The 21760-nt window shown below is 42.7% G+C and overlaps 1 protein-coding gene across 4 annotated transcripts in view; it reads right to left on the bottom strand.

Annotated features, from left to right (window-relative positions):
- The window catches only part of TASP1 (taspase 1), a 224660-nt gene extending 203129 nt beyond the window's left edge, over window positions 1–21531 (bottom strand). Inside the window, exons 1-3 of one of the 4 annotated variants that reach the window (XM_077282569.1) lie at window positions 21414–21485; window positions 19362–19469; window positions 5346–5407 (exon numbers count right to left, since the gene is read on the bottom strand). The gene's annotated coding sequence lies outside the window, so the exon portion shown is untranslated. Of the gene's footprint in view, window positions 1–5345; window positions 5408–19361; window positions 19470–19931; window positions 20091–21413 lie in introns of those variants that run through there. The other 3 variants (XM_077282571.1, XM_077282568.1, XM_077282570.1) reach the window with 3 other exon arrangements.
- Window positions 21532–21760: the final 229 nt, after the last annotated feature.

Raw genomic sequence — 21760 nt, 5'->3', positions numbered from 1 at the left:
AGCGAGGGAGAGGATCCCACATTCCTTTACTCTTCAGATTCTTCATCCTCTTCCTCCTCCTCATCTTCCTCCTCGGGTCCTGCGGAACCGCCTCGCAGACGCCCCAGGAGAGAAGATGACGCAGCACCCACTCCTGAAGATGAACCAGCGCGCCCTTCTTCGGACCCCATATGGACCTCGCCCCCCGAAAATTACGAGCCACTGATTCCTGATTTTGTGGCAGAATCAGGAATCAGGTTTGACACCACCGGCCTCACAGAAATAGACTTTTTCAAAGTCTTTTTCTCTGAGGATTTTGTTAACCTCATGGTGGAGCAAACTAATTTATATGCTTGGCAATTTTTGGAGCAAAACCCCGGTTCATCATTTTCTAACTGGTCTCCTGTAGACGCAGTTGAAATGATGCAGTTTTGGGGCCTGGTCCTCCACATGGGGATCGTGAAGAAGCCAGAACTTCGGCAATATTGGAGTGTGGATATTTTATATAACATTCCAGTGTGCCGAATGGTCATGGCTCGGACGCGTTTTGAGGCCATCCACAAATTCCTGCATTATTCCGATAATGCACAGTGTCCCGCACGAGATGACCCCAATTTTGACCGTCTGTTCAAAGTTCGGCCGGTCATCGAACACTTCAGCAAAAAGTTTGCTGAAGTGTACGTGCCCAAAAGGAACATCTGTGTGGATGAGTCCTTGGTTCATTTTAAGGGGCGGCTCAGATTCCGTCAATACCTGCCCAACAAAAGGGCCAGGTACGGAATCAAACTCTACAAGCTGTGTGAGAGTACCTCAGGGTACACCCACAGCTTTAGAGTTTATGAAGGGAAGTACAGCAGGATTGAACCGCCTGAGTGTCCCCCTGTCTTGGGAGTGAGTGGGAAAATAGTGTGGGATTTGGTGCACCCACTGCTGGATAAAGGTTATCACCTCTACACTGATAACTTTTATTCCAGCATCCCACTCTACAAATCCCTCTCTGCGCAAGGTACCGCAGCCTGTGGTACTGTCCGCAAAAATCAGAGAGGCCTCCCGAAGACGCTACTTGGGCAGATGCTCAGAAAAGGTGAGAGCAAAGCCCAATGTAGCGACCACCTGCTGGTGGTCAAGTACAAGGACAAGAGGGATGTCCTTCTGTTGACCACCATACACGGTGATGGCAGCGCCCTCAGCACTGTACGGGGAACCTCTACACAGGTCTGCAAACCGGACTGTGTACTGGGGTACAACAAAAACATGGGGGGCGTTGATCTCTCCGATCAACTCCTCCAACCGTACAGTGCTTTGAGGAAGGCCAAGGTGTGGTACAAAATGCTGTCGGTGTACATCGTACAAATGGCAATGCTTAACGCTTTCCTGCTGTCACGATGTGCACGCCACACCGATATGACGTACCTTCAGTTCCAGGAGGTAGTGGTTAAGGCCCTGATGTTTGGCACGAGGGAAGGAGCGGGCCCCAGTACTTCCGGAACTGAGGGTGCTCGTATTGTACCAGGTCAGCATTTTCCGGGGGTGGTCCCGCCAACTGGTAGAAAAGGTAAGCCGCAAAAAAGGTGCCGAGTGTGCTACAAACGAGGAGTACGCAAGGACACCATCTACCAATGCGACACCTGCCCCGACAAACCTGGCCTGTGTATGAAGGACTGCTTCAAATTGTACCACACCTCCATGCACTACTAATTAGGAACCAGTAGATTAGTTCCAAAGAGGGGGCACATCTAAGTAAGTTCCATGGGGGTCTAGGTTCCAAAATGATGTCACTTGTGGGTTTTTTTTACTGTTTAGGTACATCAGGGGCTCTGCAAACGGAACATGATGCCCTCAGAAAATGGGGTCACTTATGGGGGGTTTCCACTGTTTAGGCACATCAGGGGCTCGCCAAACACGACATGGCATCCGATCTCAATTCCAGCCAATTTTAGCTTGAAAATGTCAAAGGGCGCTCCTTTCCTTCTGAGCCCTGCCATGCGCCCAAACAGTGGTTCCCCCCCACATATGGGGTATCAGCGTACTCAGGACAAATTGGACAACAACTTTTGGGGTCCAATTTCTCCTGCTACCCTTGAGAAAATAAAAAATTGGGGACTAAACGATCATGTTTGTAGAAAAAATAGGATTTTTTATTTTCACACCCGGGCGTTATAAACTTTCGTGAAGCACTTGGGGGATAAAAGTGCTCACGACACATCTAGATAAGTTCCTTAGGGGGTCTAGTTTCCAAAATGGGGTCACTTATGGGGGGTTTCCACTGTTTAGGCACATCAGGGGCTCGCCAAACACGACATGGCATCCGATCTCAATTCCAGCCAATTTTAGCTTGAAAATGTCAAAGGGCGCTCCTTTCCTTCTGAGCCCTGCCATGCGCCCAAACAGTGGTTCCCCCCACATATGGGGTATCAGCGTACTCAGGACAAATTGGACAACAACTTTTGGGGTCCAATTTCTCCTGCTACGCTTGAGAAAATAAAAAATTGGGGACTAAACGATCATGTTTGTAGAAAAAATAGGATTTTTTATTTTCACACCCGGGCGTTATAAACTTTCGTGAAGCACTTGGGGGATAAAAGTGCTCACGACGCATCTAGATAAGTTCCTTAGGGGGTCTAGTTTCCAAAATGGGGTCACTTATGGAGGGTTTCCACTGTTTAGGCACATCAGGGGCTGGCGAAACACGACATGGCGTCCAATTTCAATTGCAGCCAATTTTAGCTTGAAAATGTCAAACGACGCTCCTTTCCTTCTGAGCTCTGCCGTGCGCCCAAAAAGTGGTTCTCCCTCACATGTGGGGTATCAGCGTACTCAGGACAAATTGGGCAACAACTTTTAAGGTCCATTTTCTCTTTTTACCCTTGGGAAATTAAAAAAATTATTGCTGAAAGATCATTTTTGTGACTAAAAAGTAAAATGTTAATTTTTTCCTTCCATGTTGCTTCTGCTGCTGTGAAACACCTGAAGGGTTAATAAACTTCTTGAATGTGGTTTTGAGCAGCTTGAGGGGTGCAGTTTTCAGAATGGTGTCACTTTTTGGTATTTTCTGCCATATAGACCCCTCAAAATGACTTCAAATGTGAGGTGGTCCCTAAAAAAAATGGTTTTGTAAATTATGTTGTAAAAATGAGAAATTGCTGGTCAAATTTTAACCCTTATAATTCCTAAAAAAAAAAAATTTTGTTTCCAAAATTGCGCTGATGTAAAGTAGACATGTGGGAAATGTTATTTATTAACTATTTTGTGTCACATAACTCTCTGGTTTAACAGAATAAAAATTCAAAGTTGGAAAATTGCGAAATTTTCAAAATTTTCGCCAATTTTCCTTTTTTTCACAAATAAACGCAAGTGATATCGAAGAAATTTTACCACTATCATGAAGTACAATATGTTACAAGAAAATAATCTCAGAATCGCTAAGATCCGTTGAAGCGTTTCGGAGTTATAACCTCATAAAGAGACAGTGGTCAGAAATGTAAAAATTGGCCCGGTCATTAACGTGCAAACCACCCTTGGGGGTGAAGGGGTTAAAATAGGGGGACCCCCTCCAAAAAAAAAAACGATGTGGGGTCCCCCTATAATAGCCAGAAAAGGCATTGCAGACAGCTTTGGGCTGATATTCATAGCCTAGAAAGGGGCCATGGATAATGGCCCCCCTCGGCTACAAACACCAGCTTAAAGATGACCTAGAAATAGCGCATCTGTAAGATGCGCCAATTCTGGCACTTAGCCTCTCTCTTCCCATTGCCCTGTAGCGGTGGCACATGGGGTAATAGTTGGGGGTTGATGCCTCCTTTGAATGTTAAGGTGACATCAAGCCGGCTTAGTAATGGAGAGGCGTCAATAAGATACCTATCCATTACTAATCCTATAGTTGTGAAAGGGTTAAATAAACAGCCAGAATTAAGTATTTTAATGAAATAAAACACAACACAGTTTTGCCATCTTTATTGTTCTGCCAATCCATGCGACGCCCTCGATCTACTGCAAAAAAAGAAAAAATAATAAACCAACACAAATATTCCCTGGTCCGACGCAGTCCATTTAATAACGAGTGTCCCACGATTATCTCCCCTATAGAGCTGTAACATCAGGAGATGTGACTGCTCTATAGGCCTCCAGTGATACACTGACAGGAGACAATGGCTCCTGCAGTGTTATCACTGAGGGTTCAATGGGCTCTCACTTTACGGCACTGCTGCGTGAGAATTTTCCCATGCAGCGGTGCCGCAAGTGACAGTATGAACTCTGCACTCACAGCAGCAGAGGGATACAGTACGGAGGATTACCTGCCATCATTGTATCACCGGAGCCCCTGGAGAGCGGTCGCATCTGCCGATGCAACAAATCTCCACGGGAGATCGTCGTGGGACACTCGTTATTAAATGGATTACATCGGATCAGGGAGTATACTGTTGTTTTGCTTTACACAGTAGCCAGATGATGGGACTACTACTGTCCCATCATCCGGCTAGCTGTCACGGTAGCAGGCATAGCCGGATGGGACTAGCAGGCCCGTCGGACGATGCCTGCCTACATACAGCCCCGCAGTTTCCCCCCCACACACACACAGCCCCGCGCATACACACACAGCCCCGCAGATGCCCGCAGGCACACACAGACAAAGACACAGACACACACATACACTCGCACATCTTCTCTGCACAGTCTCCGCCCACACTCTTTCTCCTCTCGATCTGCAGCAATTCTCGCAGGCAACGCCGCATCAAATAAGCAGATCTTTTTTAAACCTGCGGTTTTTCTGCGGATTTGCCTGACTCAATGGAAGTCAATGGGTGCAGAAACGCTGCAGATACGCAAGAAGAACTGACATTCTGCGGAAAATAAAACTCTGCAAATCCGAGCATTTTTTTCTGCAGCATGTGCACACCAAATGTCAATTTCCCATTGACTAATATTGCTTGTGCACTACACTGCGGATTTGATGCAATTCCGCAAGTCCAAAAACGCTGCGGATCTGCATCAAAATCCACAACATTTGCACATAGCCTTAGGAGGCAAGCTGAACAAAAGAATTTTCTGCCATTGTCTTTAATTTTTTCGGGTATTCATCGGGCATAATAAAAAGTATAAATAAAAGGTATAGTACCAGTTAATATGCATGTGGTATTAGCAATCATGACAATTTTTAGAAGTGGCAGCAGTCTAACCCATGGTTACTATGTCCCCCAATAAAGCGACCAAGAAAATATATCATCTGGGATGTACCCGCGAAAAAAAAATATACAGAACGCAATAACAATAATATTCAGTGTACAATAGCAAAAGGGCTGAAAAAGTGTCTCCACCATATTATACATACGGTAACTAACAGTAAGATGGGACACTGTGATACTCACATGCTTTATTTGTTGTTTAGGATTCCTCCAACTCACAAAAACGCCTCATTCTTCAACCTGCCCTGTCAAAAAAAATAAAAAATAAATAATACTGGCTCAAGTGGAATTGCCCTTACAAAAGTCAGTACACCCAACATAATAATCTCAGAAAGAATAAAAACTCTACAGTAAAAATGAAACAAGTACCCGTAGCATGAACTAATAAAATACAAATCCATAGAATTTCTTCTATAAGAAACAGAAAAACTAAACTCCTGCAAAAAACGCATACAGCCTATGACTGATCCAGATGGTGTCAGATGGACCCCATTCACAATAATTGGGTCCGTTTCGTTTCCATTCAGGAGTCAATGTTAAACCTTGCAATGTTCACGTCTGTATGTTTATGGAGACTGCATATCCATCCAAAAAATAACGGAAACGTCCATTTTTTACTGGCAGAACAGATGAAAAGTCTAAGGGACCTATGAAAAATTTCACATGGACAGCACACGAACGGCATCATGTCAATTAAGTGCTTGTGCTGTCATTTATTAACACTGCAGAATCTTTAGGCCACATTCACACGTTCAGTATTTTACATCAGTATTTTTAAGCCAAAATCGGGAGTGGAACAATAAGAGTATAATAGAAACACGTCACCACTTCTAGATTTATCACCAACTCCTGGTTTTGGCTTACAAATACTGATGTAAAATACTGAATATGTGCATGTGGCCTTATACTTTGCCCATACATGTAAAAGTCTAATGAAACACTGATAACACTTAAATCCAAAATACGTATATTTTTTTCCGAGTACATGAAATATATTGACGTGTGAATGAGGCCTAAAAGGTGTTAGTGTGTGGGGTGGGGGGGGGGGGGATCTCCAAAATCGAACACCTTTAATTTCAAAATAATGTACAGGTGCACAAATACGCTGTGTGGCAAATTTGGCAATAACTGTAAGAGTCAGTAGAAATAAAGAACCATGCTCTGCACAGCAGGGCTGTGGAGTCGGAGTCGTGGAGTCGGAGTCTGAGCCCATTTTGGTGGAGTTGGATTCGGTATAAAATGGACCGACTCCGACTCCTAAAATATATAGTAAATTGGGTACATTAGTTCAATGCAGTTTGTGGAGAATATTTTTTTCATAAGAATTTGGGAAAGTTATGAAATGTCCTATAAATGTCTGTCCTATCCCTGATCTAAGGTCTAGACTGAGATGAATCTGTGCTGCAGTTTATGTTCATGATAAGTAGTGAGGCTCCTCCTCTACAGATAAGGGGAAAAAATAAACACATATGGAAGGAAAGCCTACATTCATCTCAGAACTTCTGGAATGAACAGGAAAGCAGGATTAAAGAATGTAAGTACCTCCTAAAGCATATCTAAACTTTTAATAAACTGTGTATAAATCAATAGTCCAGTATATGTTGTCTCTGTATGACTGATGTTTTAATTTGTTTTACCTCTTAGCTCATGTTTGGAAAAATTAGCTGCTCTGATGACTTATATACACTATACATAGAATATAAGGGGAAAAACTGTTTTCTAACATCTCAAATTCAGAAATACAGTAACAGGATCTATGAGCACAGATATATTTGTGTGTGCGTTCTGCAATATGATTCAGCACAAAGATGCTCCCTCCCTCCTCCCCTCTTCATAGACTGTGAAGAAATATGTGAAGCATTTAGTGAGCTGTACACTGAGACAAGCCTGACATTGAAAGTTCAGCATAAAGCTATCTAACATATTTTACAAACTTTATACTTATCATCTGTCCTATTGATTTATGCAAATATTGTTTTATTTATATCCTAAATTATACAATGCACGATTCCTTATTCTTGCAAGAATTACAATATACCTTATTTTTTTACAGGATAAAAATATTTTGAGAGCGAATTTACATAATTACAAAATGTCTAAGAAGCATCTTATGAAGTCAGCTGTATTTGAGCATTTTACAGTGACTCAAGATAAAAAAACACTTTGTGTGTAAGTTTATAAGTGACCCAGATGAAAACAAATGCTGTGATGCCAAAATCAGTGCATACTCAGGCAGCGATAAAAATGCTCCTTCAAGAGCTTCCAATCTAAGAAGACATTTACAATGCTGCCACCCATAAATTTACAAAGCTGTGATTGAAAAAGATCACAGCAGCACCAAGAAACCAGAGACCAGCACTTCCCGCCAGGCAAAGGAGGGGAAAAGAGCGTCTCAAACATCAATTACAAGATATTTTGTAAGTGACAAAGTTACTGCAACAATGACAGAAGATGTGTTTGAAAGACAGCACTTCGAACTTGTTGTGAAGGACTGTGTACCATTATCATTATTTGCATTAGCAGCTTTTACAGCTCTTAATGGAGAAATGGCCCACAAACTTGGTGTTTCTCTTGAAAGAGAAAGTATTAGAAAATTAGTGATTGAAGAAGCCCTTAACCAAAAGGAAGATCTTAAAAAGACTCTCAAGAGACACTTTGTATTTCTTAAAATGGATGCCTGCACACGTCACAGAGTGAACTATTTTGCTATCAATGTTCGATATGTTTCTGACAACAAAAAAATTGTTAAGACGCTGGCAGTAAAAGATACTAAAGCTCTTCAGAGCAGCCTGTTTCTCCACACCTTAGTGGAAAAAGTTCTGCAACATTATGAACTAAAAAACAGGTTCTTGCTAGTGTAACTGATAATGCTGCAAACATGGTAAGTACAATTAAGGTGACCAGCAGCTAGAAGAACATTTTACATTCAGTATGTTGGAGATGGAAGGCCATAGTCCTGTTCCCATAACGGAGGAACAAACAGATATTACTACAGAAGAACAGCAAAATGATTCTTTACAATTAGATGATCTTGTCGAAGCTGCTTCACACCTCTTTCCTATTCATCACATGCGCTGTGTTGTGCACACGCTGCAGCTGGCAATAAGAGATAGTCTGCAAGAGGGACATGCTGGAACTCTAATTAGAAAAGTGAGGAAATTGGCTATTGCTGCCAGAACCCCTAAAATTGATTCCAACTTGAAGAGACGTGCTGGAAAAGGGGTAATTGTGGATCAAGACACTCGGTGGGGCACACCTATTTAATGATTGAGTGACTGCTTGAGCTGAAACCCTTCCTTGTAGACATGGCCAACCCTCAGGTAACACTACATGAAGGTCAATGGACACAGGTGGCTGAATTGAAGGAATTTCTTCATCACCGATTTACAGTGACTAAAGAGTTACAAGCTGAGGATTTAACTGCTGGCATTTTTATAAAGGAGTGGAATAACTTGTTGTTTTGCCTGTCCCAAAGAGGAGGTTTAATCGCAGATGGCATTGCTTTCTCAATGAAACAGAGAGAGACACGGCTATTAGAAAATAAAATTCTTCTAGCAGCTGTTTATGTGGACCCCAGCCATCGTATATTGCTGGATGATCAACAGCTTACATGTCAGGGCATGTTAGGCTAGGCTATGGGTTGAACTAGATGGACTTAAAGTCTTCCTTCAACCTTAATAACTATGTTACTACACTGTGTTCCAAATTATTATGCAAATTGGATTTAAGTGTGATAAAGATTTAATTGTTTTGTTTTTCAAATAAACTCGTGGATGGTATTGTGTCTCAGGGCTCAATGGATCACTGAAATCAATCTTAAACACATGGGATAATTAGTTTTCCAGGTGATTCTAATTAAAGGAAAACTACTTAAAAATGATGTTCCACATTATTAAGCAGGTCACAGTTTTCAAGTAACATGGGAAAGAAAAAGGATCTCTCTGCTGCTGAAAAGCATCAAATAGTGCAATGCCTTGGTGAAGGGATGAAAACATTAGAAATTTCCTGAAAACTTAAGCGTGATCATCGTACTGTTAAGAGATTTGTGGCTATATCTGAGCACAGATGTGTTTGTGCTGATAAAGGCATAATGAGGAAGATTTCTGCCAGGCAAGTTCATCGGATTAAGAGAGCAGCTACTAAAAAGCCATTACAAAGCAGCAAACAGATATTTGAAGCTGCTGGTGCCTCTGGAGTCCCTCGAACCTCAAGGTGTAGGCTCCTTCAAAGGCTTGCTGTGGTGCATAAACCTACTATTCGGCCACCCTTAAACAGTGTTCACAAGCAGAAATGGTTGCATTGGGCCCACACATACAAGACGACTAATTTCCAAACATTCTTGTTTACTGATAAGTGTTGAGCAACCCTGGATGTTCCAAATGGATGGAGTAGTGGATGGTTGGTGTATGGCCACCATGTCCCAACAAGGCTGCAACGTCAGCAAGGAGGTGGAGGAGTCATGTTTTGGACCGGAATCATGGGGAAACAGCTAGTAGGGTCCTTTAAGGTTCCTGAAGGTGTGAAAATGACTGACAACTTTCCTCCATGGTATAAAAAGCAGAAACGTGCCTTCAGGAACAAAATCATCTTCATGCTGACAATGCACCATCTCATGCTGCAAAGAATACCTCCGAGTCATTGGCTGCTATGGGCATAAAAGGAGATAAACTCATGGTGTGGCCACCATCTTCCCCTGACCTCAACCCTATAGAGAACCTTTGGAGTATCATCAAGCGAAAGATCTATGAGGGTGGGAGGCCATTCACATCAAAACAGCAGCTCTGGGAGGCTATTCTGACTTCATGCAAAGAAATACAAGCAGAAACTCAATGGATGCAGGAATTGTGAAGGTGATATCAAAGAAGGGTTCCTATGGTAACATGTAACTTGGCCTGTTAGGATGTTTTGGAGTTAAATAGCTTTTTTGCTCAGTGAATGTGACCTCCTAAAGCTGCAAATTCCATAAATGAGCATTTTCAGTTCTTTAAAACATATCAAATGTTTAGAAATTCTACTGTGCCTAATAATTTGGAACAGTGTATTTTAACCCCTTCACCCCCAAGGGTGGTTTGCACGTTAATGACCAGGCCAATTTTTACAATTCTGACCACTGTCCCTTTATGAGGTTATAACTCTGGAACGCTTCAACGGATCTTGGCGATTCTGACATTGTTTTCTCGTGACATATTCTACTTCATGTTAGTGGTAAAATTTCTTCGATATAACTTGCGTTTATATGTGAAAAAAACGGATATTTGGCGAAAATTTGGAAAATTTCGCAATTTTCCAACTTTGAATTTTTATGCCCTTAAATCACAGACATATGTCACGTAAAATACTTAATAAGTAACATTTCCCACATGTCTACTTTACATCAGCACAATTTTGGAACCAAATTTTTTTTTGTTAGGGAATTATAAGGGCTTGTTCACACCATCCTTTTTTTTCTGCGGATTTTTCAGGTCCTGATTTGGAAATCCTGCAGTGCTAAACGGCGGTGGATTTCCCTGCGGTTTTTTGTGCGGTTTCTCCTGCAGATTCCACTGCGGTTTTCCAACTGCACTCTCCTATTGGTGCAGGTGGAAAACAGTTGCGGAATCCGCAGAAAGAAGTGACATGCTACTTCTTTTTTTCCGCAGAAAATCAGCGCTGATTTTCCAGCGGAAAAAAGCAACGAGGGAACAGCGGATTTGGTTTTCCATAGGGTAACATTGTACTGTACCCTGCATGGAAAACGTCTGCGGATCCGCAGCTGCAAATCCGCTGCGAATCCGCAGCAAAAACCGCAGCGTGTGAACATAGCCTAAGGGTTAAAAGTTGACCAGAAATTTCTCATTTTTACAACACCATTTTTTTTAGGGACCACATCTCATTTGAAGTCATTTTGAAGGGTCTATATGACAGAAAATACCCAAGTGTGACACCATTCTAAAAACTGCACCCCTCAAGGTGCTCAAAAACACATTCAAGAAATTTATTAACCCTTCAGGTGTTTCACAGGAATTTTTGGAATGTTTAAATAAAAATAAACATTTAACTTTTTTTCACACAAAATTTATTTCAGCTCCAATTTGTTTTATATTACCAAGGGTAACAGGAGAAAATGGACCAAAAGTTGTTGTGCAATGTGTCCTGAGTACGACGATACCCCATATGTGGGTGTAAACCATTGTTTGGGCGCAGGGCAGAGCTCGGAAGGGAAGGAGCGCCATTTGACTTTTCAATGCAAAATTGACTGGAATTAAGATGGGACGCCATGTTGCGTTTGGAGAGCCCCTGATGTGCCTAAACATTGAAACCCCCACAAGTGACACCATTTTGGAAAGTAGACCCCTTAAGGAACTTATCTAGATGTGTGTTGAGCACTTTGACCCAACAAGTGCTTCACAGAAGTTTATAATGCAGAGCCGTAAAAATAAAAAATCATATTTTTTCACAAAAATGATCATTTCGCCCCCATTTTTTTATTTTCCCAAGGGTAAGAAAAGAAATTGGACCCCAAAAGTTGTTGTCCAATTTGTCCTGAGTACGCTGATATGCCATATGTGGGGGGGAACCACTGTTTGGGCGCATGACAGAGCTCGGAAGGGAAGGAGCGCCATTTGGAATGCAGACTTAAATGGATTGGTCTGCAGGCATCACGTTGCATTTGCAGAGCCCATGATGTACCCAAACAGTAGAAACCCCCCACAAGTGACCCCAAATTGGAAACTAGACCTCCCAAGGAACTTATCTAGAGGTGTTGTGAGAACTTTGAACCCCCAAGTGTTTCACAACAGTATATAACGCAGAGCCGTGAAAATAAAAATTCCTCTTTTTCACAGAGATGATTTTTTAGCCCCCCGTTTTGTATTTTCACAAGGGTAACAGGATAAATTGGACCCCAAAAGTTGTTGTCCAATTTGTCCTGTGTACGCTGATACCCCATATGTGGGGGTAAACCACTGTTTGGGCGCATGGCAGAGCTCGGAAGGGAAGGAGCGCCGTTTGGAATGCAGACTTAGATGGATTGGTCTACAAGCGTCACGTTGCATTTGCAGAGCCCCTGATGTACCCAAACAGTACAAACCCCCCACAAGTGACCCCATATTGCAAATTAGACCCCCCAAGGAACTTATCTAGATGTGTTGTGAAAACTTTGAACCCCCAAGTGTTTCACTACAGTTTACAACGCAGAGCCGTGAAAATAAAAAATCTTTTTTTTCCCACAAAACTTTTTTTAGCCCCCAGTTTTGTATTTTCCCAAGGGTAACAGGAGAAATTGGACCCCAAAAGATGTTGTCCAATTTGTCCTGAGTACGCCGATACCCCATAAGTTGGGGTAAACCCCTGTTTGGGTACACGAGAGAGCTCTGAAGGGAAGGAGCACTGTTTTACTTTTTCAACGCAGAATTGTCTGGAATTGAGATCGGATGCCATGTCCCGTTTGGAGAGCCCCTGATGTGCCTAAACAGTGGAAACCCCCCAATTATAACTGAAACCCTAATCCAAACACACCCCTTACCCTAATCCCAACGGTAACCCTAACCACACCCCTAACCCTGACACACCCCTAACCCTAATCCCAACCCTATTCCCAACCGTAAATGTAATCCAAACCCTAACTTTAGCCCCAACCCTAACTGTAGCCTTAACCCTAGCCCCAACCCTAGCCCTAACCCTAGCCCTAACCCTAGCAATAACCCTAGCAATAACCCTAGCCCTAACCCTAGCAATAACCCTAGCAATAACCCTAGCCCTAACCCTAACAATAACCCTAGCCCTAACCCTAACTCTAATGGGAAAATGGAAATAAATACATTTTTTTTATTTTTCCCTAACTAAGGGGGTGATGAAGGGGGGTTTGATTTACTTTTATAGCGGGTTATTTAGCGGATTTTATGATTGGCAGCCGTCACACACTGAAAGACGCTTTTTATTGCAAAAAATATTTTTTGCGTTACCACATTTTGAGAGCTATAATATTTCCATATTTGAGTCCACAGAGTCATGTGAGGTCTTGTTTTTTGCGGGACGAGTTGACGTTTTTATTGGTAACATTTTCGGGCACATGACATTTTTTGATCGCTTTTTATTCCGATTTTTGTGAGGCAGAATGATCAAAAACCAGCTATTCATGAATTTCTTTTGGGGGAGGCGTTTATACCGTTCCGCACTTGGTAAAATTGATAAAGCAGTTTTATTCTTCGGGTCAGTACGATTACAGCGATGCCTCATTTATATTTTTTTTATGTTTTGGCGCTTTTATACGATAAAAATTATTTTATAGAAAAAATAATTATTTTTGCATCGCTTTATTCTCAGGACTATAACTTTTTTATTTTTTTGCTGATGATGCTGTATGGCAGCTCGTTTTTTGCGGGACAAGATGACGTTTTCAGCGGTACCATGGTTATTTATATCTGTCTTTTTGATCGCGTGTTATTCCACTTTTTGTTCGGCGGTATGGTAAAGCGTTGTTTTTTGCCTCGTTTTTTTTTTTCTCACGGTGTTTACTGAAGGGGTTAACTAGTGGGACAGTTTTATAGGTTGGGTCGTTACGGACGCGGCGATACTAAATATGTGTACTTTTATTGTTTGTTTTTTTAATTTAGATAAAGAAATGTATTTATGGGAATAACATTTTTTTTTTCTTTATTTAGGAATTTATTTTTTATTTATTTTTTTTACACATATGGAAAAAAATTGTTTTAACTTTTTTACTTGGTCCCAGGGGGGGACATTACAGATCGGTGATCTGACAGGGTGCACAGAACTCTGTCAGATCGGCGATCTGCTGTGCAGGGCTGCAGGCTTACCAGCGCCTGCTCTGAGCAGGCACTCGGTAAGCCACCTTCCTCCCTGCAGGACCCGGATGCCGCGGCCATCTTGGATCCGGGACCTGTGGCGAGGAGGGAGGTAGGAGACCCTCGGAGCAACGCGATCACATCGCGTTGCTGCGGGGGTCTCAGGGAAGCCCGCAGGGAGCCCCCTCCCTGCGCGATGCTTCCCTATACCGCCGGTACACCGCGATCATGTTTGATCGCAGTGTGCCGGGGGTTAATGTGCCGGGGGCGGTCCGTGACCACTCCTGGCACATAGTGCCGGATGTCAGCTGCGATATGCAGCTGACACCCGGCCGCGATCGGCCGCGCTCCCCCCGTGAGCACGGCCGATCGCGTATGATGTACTATCCTGTCGGTGGTCATACGGGCCCACCCCACCTCGACGGGATAGTACGTCAGATGTCAGAAAGGGGTTAAGTTTTTATTCATTTTTGAGATTTTACTGTTATCTTTGGGAGGTTTCTTCAATAAAATTCGATGTATACCCTAACGGGTGATGACTTTTATTAGCCTGACTGTCATTTGCACCGACCATTTAGGAAAATCAGAGAAAAATGTCATTTGCATAATAATTTGGAACATAGTGTATGTAAAGGAAAAGAAGCTTTGATTGAGGTAGCAGTTAGTGAGCTACAGGACGGCCAAGAGCAAGAGGACTCGAGTCCTGCCAGTGCTGCTGCTGCCGTCCCTTCATCCTCATCAGATGAGGAGTTTTATTTCGACAAGTATTTGAACGACATGGAGCAGGCAAAGCGTTGCTGCAGGGAAAAAGATTCCACTCCCATAGAAAACAGATTGACCATATTTCAGCAACGTTTTTCACTTGCTCTCAAAGAAGTAAAAGAGTTCAATCGTTCATCAAAACTGTGCACGAGGCAATTCCTTTATACCCTGAAATTGTTAGCGATCTTGCCCATGTGGTTATTGCTTTGCCACCAACCCAAGTTAGTGTAGAGAGGTTGTTCTCTAGCCTTAAAATAATTAGGTCAGATGTGAGGTCATCTATGAAGTAGGATCTGATGGAGGTGATACTACTTCTCAGAAAAAATTCATAGACTGCACAAATGCTATTCAGTACGTTTTTGTTGAAAACTTTTTATTTTTTTTTTACACTTACTGCAGAGTGTATAATAAATTGTAAATATGAAAAAGTTTTTTGTTCTAAAGTTGTATTCCAATAAATATACACTGCTCAAAAAAATAAAGGGAACACTAAAATCCCACATCCTAGATATCACTAAATGAAATATTCCAGTTGTAAATCTTTATTCATTACATAGTGGAATGTGTTGAGAACAATAGAACATAAAAATGATCAACATAAATCATAACTAATATCCCACGGAGGTCTGGAGTTGGACTGATGTTCAAAATCAAAGTGGAAAATGAGGTTACAGGCTGATCCAACTTCAGTGGAAATGCCTCAAGACAAGGAAATTATGCTCAGTAGTGTGTGAGGCCTCCACATGCCTGTATGACCACCCTACCGTACAACGCCTGGGCATGGTCCTGATGAGGCGGCGGATGGTCTCCTAAGGGATCTCCTCCCAGACCTGGACTAAAGCATCCAACTCCTGGACAGTCTGTAGTGCAACGTGACCCTGGTGGATGGTGCGAGACATGATGTCCCAGATGTGTTCAATCGGATTCAGGTCTGGGGAAAGGGCGGGCCAGTCCATAGCTTTAATGCCTTCATCTTGCAGGAACTGCTGACACACTCCAGCCACATGAGGTCTGGCATTGTCCTGCATTAGGAGCAACCCAGGGCCAACGGCACCAGCATATGGTCTCACAAGGGGTCTGAGGATCTCATCTCGGTACCTAATGGCAGTCAGGCTACTTCTGGCGAGCACATGGAGGGCTGTGCGGCCCTCCAAAGAAATGCCACCCCACACCCTTACTGTTCCACTGCCAAACGGTCATGCTGAAGGATGCTGCAGGCAGATCGCTCCCTACAACGTCTCCAGACTCTGTCACGTCTGTCACATGTGCTCAGTGTGAACCTGCTTTCATCTGTGAAGAGCACAGGGCGCCAGAGGCGAATTTGCCAATCCTGGTGTTCTGTGGCAAATGCCAAGCGTCCTGCACGTTGTTGGGCTGTGAGCACAACCCCCATCTGTGGACGTCGGGCACTCAGTCCATCCTCATGAAGTCGGTTTCTAACAGTTTGTGCAGACTCATGCACATTTGTGGTCTGCTGGAGGTCATTTTGCAGGGCTATGGCAGTGCTCCTCTTGTTCTTCCTTGCCCAAAGGTTGAGGTCCTGGTGTACTGGCCTGTCTCCTGGTAGCGCCTCCAGCCTCTGGACACTACTACTACAGACACAGCAAACCTTCTTGCCACAGCTCGCATTGATGTGCCATCCTGGATAAGCTGCACTACCTGAGCCACTTATGTGGGTTGTAGAGTCCATCTCATGCTACCACGAGTGTGAAAGCACAACCAACATTCAAAAGTGACCAAAACATCAGCCAGAAAGCATTGATACTGAGATGTGGAATGTGGTCCCCACCTGCAGAACCACTCCTTTATTGAGGGTGTCTTGATAATTGCCAATAATTTCCATCTGTTGTCTATTCCATTTGCACAACAGCATGTGAGATTAATTCACATCAAACAGTGTTGCGTCCTAAGTGGACAGTTTGATTTCACTGAAGTTTGATTTACTTGGAGTTATAATTGTGTTGTGTAAGTGTTCCCTTTATTTTTTTTAGCAGTGTATATTAAATTTTGGGGTACATCTGATGCTTTGATTGCTTCTTAATGCATTTTTTGTGGCATTGTGACCAAAACCCCAAAATTCTGGCATTTTTTTTCCTTTTATAGTTTTTACAGATCATGTTAATTTTAGATTTCAATAGATTGTACTTTTGTGGACACATATTAAAAAAAAACGCACTTCTTTATTAGGGCTTTTTCACACGTCAGTATCTCATGTGGTGACAGTTTCCACACGTATCGGAGACACTGACACCAGGGCTGTGGAGTCGGTAAGCCACAGTTGCGACTCCGACTCCTTCATAAATGGCCAATTCGTAACAATAAATTTACTGTTGTAAAATATTAACATCGTGCTTATTCAGTTTCTCACCATCATATAAGTAATCAGACCACTTAGAGCAAAAACTATATTTATTATAATACAATTAGAATATAGCAAATAACTTTTATAAACTTTTCTAAACTCTTGTAAGTAAATATGCAATAAACATTTATGCAGTAAATAAGAAGAAATCTATAAATTTATCCTCAGAAAAAGTATTGCCTCTGTCAGATCCTCCTTCATGGATGCCCTCAAATCTGATCTAATTATTTTGAGAGCAGAGAACAACCTCTCTACACTAACTGGGGTTGGTGGCAAAACAGTAACCACTTGGGCAACATCTCTGACAATGTCAGGATACAGAGGAATCGCTTGTTGCACTGTTATTTTTGATGAACGGTCAAATTTCTCAATTTCTTTTAGTGTACATGAAAAATTCTGCTGAAATGTACTGGCTGTGTTCTTTGATGGGGATGTCTCCTCTATGCGGGAAAGCTTTGTACGGCCCTTGTGATCCAAATATTTTTCTAAATTAAATTCTTCATCAGTTGATGAGGGTGAAGATGAGGCAGTACGACCAAATTCTTCTTGTTCCTCCTGACTGTTCTGCAACCCTTTCATCCTTACTGCTATTTCAAACAGAGCTTCTTTTCCTTTAGTTAGCTGTTGATCATCTAGAAGAATCCGATGCATTAAGTCTACATAAACAGCTGCCAAAAGAATGTTATTTTGTAATAGTAGCTCCTCTCTCCGTTTCATTAATGTAGCAATGCCACTTGCAATTAACCCTCCTCTTTGGGACAGGCGAAACATCAGGTTCTTCCACTCCTTTAAGAAAATACCTGGAGTTAAGTCCTCTGCTTGTAATTTTTTAGTCACTGTAAATGGTTGCTCTAGCAATCTTTCCAGCTCAGTCACCTGATTCCACTGACTTTCATTTAGCGTCAGTTGAGGGTTAGCCATGTCTACAAGAAAGGTTTTCAGTTCAACCAAGCGCTGAATCATTAAGTAAGTACTGCCCCATCGTGTGGCTTGATCAATAATTGCCCCTTTTCCAGCACGTCTCTTCAAAATTGAGTCAACTTTAGGGGTTCTGGCAACAGTAGCCAATTTTCTCACCTTGCCAATCAGTGCAGCAGCATGTCCTTCTTGCAGACTGTCTCTTATAGGCAGCTGTAGCGTATGCACAACACAGCGCAAGTGATGAATGAAAGAACGAATTGACACAGTTTCAACAAGATCATCTAAACTATCATGTTGCTGTTCATCTGAAGCAACTTCAGTTTGCTCCTCAGTTACAATACTGTGTTCCTCTATTTCAAACATTTCTGTGTCTGTGGACCCAGAATGTTCTTCTAGCTGCTGGTCACCATCATTACTCTCATTCATTAGCTTAATAGTACTTATCATATTTGAAGCATTATCAGTTACGACAGAAAGAACTTGCTCTTTTTTAAGTTCATAGTCTTGCAGAACCTTTTCCACCAAGACCTGGAGAAATTCACTGGTGTGATGAGCTTTGGTGTCTTTTACTGCCAATGTCTTGGTAACTATTTCATTTTTGTCACAAACAAATCGGACATTGATGGCAAAATAGTTCACTTTGTGACTTGTGCAGGCATCCATTTTAAGAAAGAGAAAGCGTCCCTTGAGAGTTTTTTTAAGTTCTTCCTTTAGTTTAAAAGCTTCTTCGATTACTAATTTTCTAATACTCTCTCTCTCTCCAGAGAAACACCAAGCTTGCGGGCCATTTCCCCATTCAGACACATAAAAGCTGGTCGTGAAAATAATGAAATAGGCACACTATCCTTTACAACAAGCTCTATGATCTGTTTTTTAAATGTATCTACTGTCATTGTCACAGTAACTTTGTCACTGACAAAATACCTTGCAACTGGTGGCTGCAAAATTCTCTGCTCCTTTGTTTGGCTGGAAGAGCTGGGCACTGGTTCATTGGTTTGGATGCAGTCTTTCTCATCCACTGCTTTCAGTACTTCTGGATGAAAGCGCTGTAAATGTCTCTTTAGATTAGAAGCTCTTGTAGGAGCATTTTTATCTTTGCCTGAATATGCACTGATCTTGGCTTCACAGCATTTGTTTTCGTCTGGATCATTTGTCATACACTGACAGACATGTTTTCTATCTTGAGTGATGGTGAAATGTTCAAATACAGCTGATTTAATGTGACGGTTCTTTGACACTCTCAGGTTTTTAATTCTGCATTCACAATCCAAATGACAATTGTTTTCCTAAAAACAATTGTACAAAATTATTGTCAGGTCGTAGAACTGATATAGTGGTCAGTAATACTATTATTCCTCATGTACTCACAGTTAACTGATGCAAAGTTTGTTGAAAGGATAATACTTCTTACAGTCTTCCTCTTCTGAGTAGCAGCTGTGAGATGCTTGGAAGACGCACACCTAGTAAACATCTAGTCTAGAGGAGGAGCTTTACTACTAAGAATTTGCAACACATTTTCACTTTCAGTTTCATACATTGTAAGTAGGGGGGTTGGGGCAGCATGAGGTTAACCAAGTATGATTAGATAAGGGCAGTGGAGAACAGTGACACACAAGAAGAAATGTCTATCTCCTGCAGAACTGCTTATCACTGTTGTTCATAGTTTGATAGAACATATATATTTGTGTAACATTTATAAAATTCATATGAAAGTTCAATTATGAAATATTAATACATTTTTTTTTAAAGCTGGAGTCGGTACATTTCTACCGACTCTGACCAAAACTAACTCCGACTCCACAGCCCTGACTGACACACACAGACCCATTGAAATAAATGAGTCTGCGCACATCAGTGTGTTTCCATGGACCGTGTGTCATGGACAACAGCACGGATCACAACGACCCATTCAAGTCAATGAGTGCATGTGACACATACCCCACATGGATGCCATCCGTGCAACACGTATTGGAGCCTGGGAATCAGTGTACAGTTTGCTCTGTTCCCAAGCACTGAGTGGTGAACGCTGCCCTCATCATGGTTCCCAGCACCAGCAGGGGATAATGATGAGAGTAGTAGTCTGCTTCCAGTCTCCACCTGTAAAAAATAAGGATAAAATACAAAAAATCCTTATACTCACCTGTTTTAAATGTCCCCCACTATAATCCATGGGACCAATCATGCAGAGGAGCCGAGGAGAATGACGCCTGCAGAGAGCGGGTCCCAGACCTCTGCTGCACTTAGCGAGCGGTGTCCTGTCACTCACTGAGGTCCAGGGCCACTCACTGAGGTCCAGGGCCGCTCACTGCAGGCGTCATTCTCCCCGACTCCTCTGCATGAGCGCTCAAGAGCATTACAGGGGGGACAATTAGGACAGGTGAGTGCATGGATTTTAGAAAATAACACAAGTCAGCAATACAGACTAGGAGCGAGGCCCTGATCCCAGGAGCTACAATCTGAGAACAAGGCAATGCTAAAAAGCCTTCAGTAGACACCTGTACAGCTGTATAATGAGGCCCAGGCTTTATAGTTAAGGGGCTAGAGAGATAAAAGTAGGAAAAGTAGCACTATGTGCAAGAAGAGCCGCTTTTGAGCCAAAAAGAGCTGGCTATTTTTGGTGAGTGGAGCCGAGTGAGCCGGATCACCAAAAAAGAGCCGGACTGCCCATCACTAACTGCTGGAGTGGCACTTTAAAATAAAAATCCAAAAAAAATGGAGGAATCAGGGTTTTTTTTCCACCACTTCACGCCACTTGGAATTTTTTTCTTGTTTTTTTAGTACATTATAGAAAGGTAAAGAGAACAGTGTCATTTACAACTACAAGTCGTCACTCAAAAAGACAAAGTCTATGTCAATGGAAAAATTAAAAGTTCTGGCTCTAACAGGAGGAAAAAACATTAGTGCGGAACAAAAATAGGGAGCGGCAAGAAGGGGTTAAGCAATGGCATACCCCGACACCCGTCACTTTCTTAGAGGGACGCCTCAAAAACGATAAAGCAGAAAAAAAATGATCAGAAGGATGCTCTTTTTGGGGTCTACTGGATAAAAAGGACCCCCACAGTGCACACACACCAGCAATGCTACATGCACAGCGCCCTCTACCTGCAGGAATGTGACTGTGGCCCCACAATTACACCACAAGCCTTCCTACATTAACTTCAGGTCACTACCATCAGGAAACCTGCAACATGCAGACAAACCAGCAGGCTGGCAAGCCCCACACCTGAGAAACCTGCACAGAACTACAACTCCCAGCATGCAGCTAATTAGCAACTATGCAACAGCATGATGGGAGTTGTAGTTTAGTGCAGAGGATGACCAGCTACAGGTCCGTATGTGGCGCCTCATGCCCAGCGGCTTGGAAATACTGAATAACTAACTACTGACAAGCGAGTTGGAGAGGGAGCAGTGAAAACTCACAGGCAACCGGCGCTCATTCGTCCAACCCCAGCAGCAGGCCCCTCAGTCCCAGCAGCAGCTCGGAGCCGGCTAGCATTTGCGCATGCGTGATGGCTATTGGTGGGTGTCGCATCACGTGACATCACATAGCGCGCCTCTCGGGGGAACAGGACACGTGACGCAGTAGTGAGTGACGCGCCGGTCTGCTGCCTTGTGTGTGTGTCAGTGCAGACTGTTCCCAGTGACAGGCTGCCGTGTACCACTGCAGATCAGAAACCAAGGGCTGTTATGGCATTAACCTTTTACCTGGTTTGTTTCTGGTCTATCTCTCTGGTCCAAGGATTTAAAGGGGTGGTCCTAACGTCTTA

Source organism: Ranitomeya variabilis, chromosome 2, assembly GCF_051348905.1.
Source record: "Ranitomeya variabilis isolate aRanVar5 chromosome 2, aRanVar5.hap1, whole genome shotgun sequence".
Classification (NCBI taxonomy): Eukaryota; Metazoa; Chordata; class Amphibia; order Anura; family Dendrobatidae; genus Ranitomeya; species Ranitomeya variabilis.
This window is presented reverse-complemented; position numbering and strand designations above follow the sequence as displayed.